Genomic DNA, 8,741 nt, shown 5'->3' with positions numbered 1-8,741 from the left:
CGTTATGTCATGCACTTTAAACTGATGAATTAAAACCATGCATGCAGTCAACATTTGCCAATAGATTTTTGTTCTCTGCATTCCTCCCCTCTCATCTCAACTTTAGCTGTGACCCAAGCGGAACTGTCCTCGCTGTCAAGCTGACTGTCCTCTTGCTTTCACCCTTTAATCTCTGCTCCAGGTCTCTGTGCCAAATTGGATTCCACCTACGCAGACCCACCACCTGTTCTTCCCAGCCATGATGTTGTCCTCCAACACCTGCTGACCCCTCCAAGCACTCAGGTCTGTCTTCGGATTCATTTCCACCCCATTACTGCACTGAAACCGTGGCGTATTTCCACCCTCGCGATGTCAGTAATAACTCGACAGAACTTCCTCTAGGTATCTCAACTTAACAGTATCCTTGATGGTGAAAATGTATTTTTTAGAATACATATTTATATCATTGTTGCATATCATAATGCTCGCTGGTGGAGAGTTTGTGTGTTTTGTGATTGAAATGCAGATACATTGGCGATGGGGGGAGGATTTGGCAACAGAATGAGATTCTAAAAACACATTTAAAGGTTTAGCTTATGTTGCATGTATTTTTTAATACATGCAGGTTTTTAAAATACACAAACCTGTTGCTACGTACAACTGGAGAACAATGCAAATTCTGTTCACGCAAGTCAAGATTGCTTTGTATAGGCTACATTTGTAAGATCCGTGTCCCGGTATCACTCGTACATCATTACATCTCAATTGAAGGATAGGACACGTAACATCCACAATAGCCCTGAAATGTCAGCTTGCCCGCATGTTAAAACTGGCCATGCAGCTAATCATATGTATGCTGCAAGATTCAAGCGCACATTTTCCGCATCTCAAATCTGTTAATTTGTCAATGTTGAACAGCACTGTTAAAAGGGATGTTTATCAGCTGAGGGGTTTATATCATGCAGGTAATGAAGCATGCAGTGTGCTCATCAAACACGTACTGCCGCCTGGCATTTTTCAAGTCAGTCTCGCTGTGTTTTCTGTGTCTTGAATACTAGTCGAGGCCGGGATCATGCTCTGAATATACCAGGATATATTCATTTTATTCCGGTCACTGATATTGCAGTGGTTATCCGTCATTGTTGCATTAGAACATTCAGAATGCTCCTGCCATTTGATGCAATAACTGTAGCAATGGACCTTAGGCGAGCGCTGTCTGGCCATTGGAAGCTCACATTATCAGCAGAAGAGTTATCTACCATGATTTTCCATCTACTCAGTGTGCTGTGACAGGTTTTGGATGAGACTTTGAAGCTGTACTGATGAGACTCTCAAGAAGTGTGCCAAAGACAGCCTAAACATCTATAGACACTGTTATAGTCACTATGTACTGTGTACTCTATACACTTAATTTGTTTGCTGTTTATTCCCTGTAAAACTGCTTTGAAACGATGTAACATTGTAATATGCTCTATTTGCTGTAAATAAATGTTTTTTAATTAAACTTTCATGGAAATAATAAATGTATAGCAACCACAATGCAGATGTTGTATTTATTTAATTAATCTAGTAACATTTCTTAAAATCTTAATATAATATTTTTGTTCCAACTGGGTGTTTGAAATTTTTTTTAAATGTCTTATTTTAGCAATGATTTAATGATATGTATATATGTAATAAATTACTTAATTTAAAATCATTATTTGCTAGTTTTCTTACACTTTACCTACCTGATGATAAAACGTTTTGATGTATTTTATTTGTTCATTTGAAGGCCTGAAAGGCAGGAAGGAATACATGAAAATTACTGAAACCATGACTATTATGTTAATATATTTATGTTACTGTCGCATTTTCTTAAAGACTTTTTCAAGATTTATATTTTAACTTTTCAGAAGTGGTCAAATTTGCTTTGGGGTCAAACCCCAAACAAAATAGGAGGATTTAATGCCAGTTGTGCTCCAGGGTGTGAAGTATCAGGAGTCAGTTACAGTGCATTTTATAACAGCTAAGGGCGTTGTGGCAAGACGTGAAGTGCCTAAAACACCCTTAGCTGTTATAAAATGCACTGTAACGCAGTGCTTCACGGGGCTCATGCTTTTATAATACGTCTATTCCATATGCGTTGCAAGGTTTCATAAAATAAAGTAAATAAAATTATATTTGGGCAATGTAATGCGATCAGCCGTTATAAATCGGGGTATTTTATAACAGCTTAAAACTCGGCTCTGCCAATCAGAATCAAGGACCCGAACTGACCGTATTATAATGAAATTTGTTTCTTGTGTTCATTATTCCAAATGTGAATATGAAGTAAAGTCAAACTCAAATGCGACGTGAAGTCAATCTCAAATTTAAATGCGAATTGAAGTCAATCTCAAATGTGAATGTGAAGTCAAGTCAAATTCAAATGTGAACAAGAAGTAAACTTCATTGTGGACTTGTAGTGAAATCAAATGTGACTTGCAGTGAACTCAAACTGAAATGTGAATAAGAATTGAACTCAAACTCAAATGTGAAAATTAAGTGAACTCAAACTCAAATGTGAAGGAGAAGTGAACTCAAACTCAAATGTGAAGGAGAAGGAGAAGTGAACTCAAACTCAAATGTGAACGAGAAGTGAACTCAAACTCAAATGTGAACGAGAAGTGAACTCAAACTCAAATGTGAACGAGAAGTGAACTCAAACGCAAATGTGAACATAAACTCAAATGTGAATGAGAAGTGAACTCAAACTCAAATGTAAACGAGAAGTGAACTCAAACTCAAATGTGAACGAGAAGTGAACTCAAACTCAAATGTGAACATAAACTCAAATGTGAACGAGAAGTGAACTCAAACTCAAATGTGAACGAGAAGTGAACTCAAACTCAAATGTGAACGAGAAGTGAACTCAAACTCAAATGTAAACGAGAAGTGAACTCAAACTCAAATGTGAACGAGAAGTGAACTCAAACTCAAATGTGAACGAGAAGTGAACTCAAACTCAAATGTGAACATAAACTCAAATGTGAACGAGAAGTGAACTCAAACTCAAATGTAAACGAGAAGTGAACTCAAACTCAAATGTGAACGAGAAGTGAACTCAAACTCAAATGTGACGAGAAGTGAACTCAAACTCAAATGTGTTTGAGTTTGACTTAACACTGAATTCTGTACCTACAGCATTGGTGGTGTTTCACTAGCTGTTACATTGCGTTCTGTCCAGCATACTGTTCTTACTGTAAAGAATTAAAAAGTTGCTGTATCACAAATATTATTGCTTATCAGTGGATGTTTTGAAGATCATGACTAGGGAAAGTCCATCGTCTTTGAACGTCTGTGAGTTTCACAGTTCCTGCTGTTTTGATGATGCTCATGGAGTTTTGACACAGCTTGTGCTGAGTGGACAATGTGTAAAATAATTTTTTCTTCATCACAGATATACTCACAGATTCTCTATGATTCTCTGCATCCTCACTCGACGGGTTTGATTTGAGATCTGAAACTCCCCATGCAGTTTGTATTTTCACGATCAAATCTTTGATTCTCAATGTTATTTTTAAAATATAGCATAGAGCTAGCAGTTATTGTGAATTGGACATATGGTTATAAAAGAAATGCATTAGGCCTCTTTTAATTGATTTCAATTTCTGCATGAGTGGATTCTAAAATGTGAACTGTCTATCATTTCATACCTGATTCTCCCTCAGGGTTTAATAAATGTGCCTGTCTTTCTGTCTGTCAATCCATTTTAGCAGTTGCTTGTGAAAAATAGACATTTTGCTACATTCTTACTGACAAAGAAAACAAGGTCATTGATGTAAAAGGGTGAAGAATAATTTGCGGAGTTTTGCCTTAAATGTCAGTGGTTCCCAACCAAGAGTATTTTTCTTAAATTCTGCTAAATCAGACACATGTGATTGAACTCAGTGATTCATTACTACAGTACCAAGACCTGAAATGTGTATCAGTCTGTAGGAGTAAGTAGATGGTATTATGCTTTTCCAAAAGCCTTTGATCAAGGATTGCTTGTTATGTTCTACACATCATAGAAGGATGCCTCTAAAAACATTTCACTTTAAACCTTTTTCTTGCGCAAGCACCATCCCGAGGTCCATGGAAAATGGTATTGTACTTAATCACCGATGATTTCTGTGCTAATCAAACAGCATTTCCAAAATGTAAGGGAGGTAAGATTCTATAATAAGGTTTATTTGCCAAAAAGGTGTATTTACTTAAAAACCTCTTAAGTAGCATGACATAACAATGAACAATATTCGTGCAGCATTTATTAATTTAGGTTAATGTTATCCTTGGATAATCTATGAATAATAAATGTTCAATTACAATCTGATGCATTATGTTGCACATAAGGTATGTAAATAATAATACCTCTTATGAGCTTCTGTATGATAACACAGGATCTGTCTGGACATCTTTTTTAGAGCACCTCTTGCCTGGAATATTTTTCTTTTTTCTACCTGTGTAATGCTGCCATCTGCTGGTTAAGAAATGTGTTACATGTCCAATAGTTAGTTTATCGTGCATATGCGTAGTGTGTGTGCAGACCTTGAAGGTCTGTAACACGCTTATTAAGTATAACATGGACTTGCCAGCCAGCGTAGGATAAAAAATATATCATGGCTACTTTGGAATTGCCATCAGTAAAGAAACCAGAATGAATTAAGTTTTGACATCAGTAGGGCCTCAACTGCATGCTTAGTCAAACTTCGACCCCATGAAGTCAGATTTATACAATGCAGTTATAAATGCCCAATGTTAACTATATAGAGGTATTGATAACAATATAAATATATTGGTGTATATTGGTATAAAATATAGGTTAACTATACTGTATATACTCTATGAAATGTATTAGCATTATCCATATCTCTTTATATGTAAACGAGTGTAAAATATTAAATTTCTTACAACAAATAAGAATACTTTTATGCAATATAGAATGTTTTTACACCATTGTCACTGCACGCAATACTCCTGTTGTTTGTAAAAGCACAGCCTGAATCAGAGCTGCTCTGTGAAGCCTATCAAGTGTTCATTGGATGTGTGGGTGTGTCCTGTCAGTCACAGCACAAAGCTCAGACATATGGCAGCATGGAGGCGGTACTGACTGAGAATGGTCTTTGCCAGCTTCTCTTCTTAGCTAATAAGCATGTGAATGCACTGGATCCAGCAGCCTGTACAATTACTACAATATGTATCTCAAAGGAGCCTCATTCCTGTTATGCATCTTAAGAACATATTTTACCAACATGCTTAATTTTGTTTATTGTTTTGGAGGTACTGTGAAATGGAATTTGGTCATGGCATTTTCATAAAATTCAACCGTAGGGTGACCATACGTGCCAGTTTTCCCAGACACGTCCAGGGCAGGATTTCGGAAGAGTCATCTGGAGGTCGCATTAGTCCAGCGCATACGTCATCGCGGTTTATTATTTCAGGTTTTATTACAGAAAGCAACCGTTATATTTCAAAGTAAGAATGAAACTACAATTACTATACTGTATGTCTTAAGAGAAATAAATGTTACATTTATAATGTTTTTTAATGCGTTGTACGTGGTGGACAAACGTGACCTCCGGTGACGCAGCCGAAATCCTGGAAAAGACATGTCTGGAGAAATGGCACTGGTCACCCTATTCAACCCCTCCTGTCTACAAAATGTAGCTCATGTGTTAAAGGTGCTGTGTGTAATTTTTGGGGGGATCAATTGACAGTAATGCAATATATAGTAATGTACATAAATATGTGTTCAGAGGTAGTTTGTCCGTTTAGGGCCACTGTAGAAACAAGATGGTGAACTCCATGTGAGAGGACCCGCAGTGTATGTAGATAGAAATATCTCATTCTAATGTAATAAAACGTAATGTCCTTTGGCAAAGAAGCGAAAACGTGTCAACATTTAAGTCATGTGTGTACCACCATAGTGCTTCAACTAATAATATTATAAGTACAGTACCAAGGACAAACAGTCATAATAATAGCATGAAACGACTTATGAAACTGTGCTGATCCAGTCAGATTCACAGGTAGTCTGTTTCACTAAGATATAATTGTTCTTCTGGGGATTTACATTACAGTAAGTGTAAAGAGATTCAGCCCAGAGCTCCTGGCAACAGATATGTCCCTCTGAATATGATCCCCACACACGCATTTGTTCAGCTCTGTTGAAAACATGAAATAAGAAAAGAAATGACAAAGCAATCCCCTAGATATTGTTCTGTATGTGCTGCAGTGCCAGAAAGTTTTGTGAAGGTTAAGAAGATGCTTTTCATTTCGATACAGCCGTCAGATTATTCTTGTAAGTAGTCTCATGATTCCACTGGGTATTGCTGTTTTTTAAAACATCTACTTTGAAAAGAGAAATGACCCCAAACACTGCTCAGAAAAGTGCATTGGTAGATTTGTTAAACAGATTTAAAGTCATGATGTCAACCACTGGCGTGCAATACAAGGGGCGTGTTGTGCTCCCGGACAGTATGGACACAAGCTTTGTGTTACATTGCAGCAGGGGAAGACGGAGAGCGGAGCCTATTAATTTTTTTTATATCCATAGGGGAATCACAAAACATCCAAAAATAAACTAGACAGACACCAACATAACATTAACAACAATCGACACCAAACAAAGGAAACACTGGGCTAAATACACCTGGGAGACAAGCAACAGGGAACCAGTAAACAAAAGAACTACAAATGACTACAAAACAGGACAGGAAACAGGAACTCAAAAGAAAAACAAACAAAAAGTCCAAACTTTGTTTGAGACGTTTGGTCGAGACACCTGCATTTTTGCACAAAACGGTCATAAAATGTGATTTGATTTTGCAGAACAATAGGTAAACACAATCTTGACGAACACACTGATCAAACATTACAAGCTCTACAAGATGTTATTGGTATTGTAGAAACGTCAGCCGATGATTTCATCTTTTGGGGTTTTGCATACTTTTACACGTTGTATGGCATGTTATAGAAATTCTAACAAAAGCATGATTGTTTGTTTAGTCTGCAAAACAATTTATGTTGTTAGAAAATAAACCCTAAAATTAAAATTTGGAATGTTCTCTTTATTTTTTTATTTTAATTTTTGTGTAATATTAAGTGCTGCCTGTCAAAATGAATTCCATGTGTTATTAGTTTTAATCGGTTGTTATCTGGGTTGATTTCAGAATCAAGTAATCCAGAGTGCTGTGTAATAAGACTTTATTGAACACATATGTTCAAGTATAACACGTTCAGTGTGCTTTTTGCGTTCTAGTATTTTTCATCCTACCACACCTGCAATAAACTAATCAGGGTATATCCAACTATAGGATATCCTAAAATAGTAGAAAACACTATTGGCATAATAATTTATAGATAATTACGTTTGAGATAAAACAACATGTCACTATTTTTCTTCATCCTGGTTTAAAATTGTAGACACTACAACTAAATGTAAGGAAGCCATTCATTCTGTACTGTACTGTGCTCCTGTGGCTCTGTCAGAACACTGCTCTGTATGTTTGAGAATGAGCAGTTTGACATAGCAACACTGGATCAACCAATAGCATGAGTCTGGGGTGGGACTACTATTTGTTTCATCAACCAATGGAAGACAAGAAACATCTTCATGATGTATAAGTCTGAAAAACGCTTTTCAAAATAGGCATTACTTTGGCAGCACTGTTTAATGTCATAACATAGTTCACCTATAAACAGGTCATATTTAAAAAAATAGTTTTCTTTGATTATAGAATCATCCAGTCCAAAAAACACAGTATGAGATCACTAAAAACTGCTAGTTCCTTAGTCTGGAAAAAAAAGCATTTACATGTAGAGCTTAAATGTAAAGTACTGTTTTTGAAAACACACATTAACAATATGGACTGGGAACTGATGGCTTTGAAATGGTAATGTTTATCAACAGAGTAATACAAAACAGTCAAGCTTCCAGGGCTCTTCTGCTATCTTATGACACAACTTTTCAAAGTGTGGGTCAAACAGTGCTTTAAGGTGGGCTTTTGTGTTAAATGACGCAAATAAAGAATTCAGATGTAAAAATGATTTTAAGATCATACCAAAAGGCATTTTAGTATTGCAGTGAAACTTATTTCATTAGTAATAAGAGAAGGAATATATAAACTCTGCTTTAATTATAAAAGTGAAATGTGTAATTCAGTTCGATATTTCATTCAAAAATATTATGTTGGGTCTTAAGATATATAGGCCTACCTGCCTGGGTGGATCCTGAATGTTAAAGTTTGGACACCTTACTTTATCATGTCTTGTTGAATTTCTAATAAGATTCAAAAGCGTGCAACTATGTGTTATTATATAAAAAGAGGACCATGTAACCCTTACAACAATTTCATCGGACTCACGTGTCTGGACCGAAGTTAACTTAATAACAATTAATTTTATATTGAATTTATTAATTGATATGAACAATTTATTGTATACAATCGTATTAAAGTACATTAAAAATACTCAACATTTGTTTATTCTTTGTGGAGGTCTACTGTAAATTGAGTTTGCTTTGTAGCAATGAAAATAGTGCTCTCTCTCTCTCTCTCTCTCTCTCTCTCTCTCTCTCTCTCTCTGTCTCTATCTCTCTCTCTCTCTCTCTCTCTCTCTCTCTATATATATATATATATATATATATATATATATATATAAAGTTGACTTGACACATTCAGAGGAATGACAGACTGATATAACTGATTTTACTGATAACAAATGAAATCAAACCATTTGGCTTCAGTATCAGGGCAGAA

This window comes from Triplophysa dalaica, chromosome 19 (assembly GCF_015846415.1).
Source record: "Triplophysa dalaica isolate WHDGS20190420 chromosome 19, ASM1584641v1, whole genome shotgun sequence".
Taxonomy (NCBI): domain Eukaryota; kingdom Metazoa; phylum Chordata; class Actinopteri; order Cypriniformes; family Nemacheilidae; genus Triplophysa; species Triplophysa dalaica.
The sequence above is the reverse complement of the archived record's forward strand: the minus strand, read 5'-3'. Positions refer to the sequence as shown.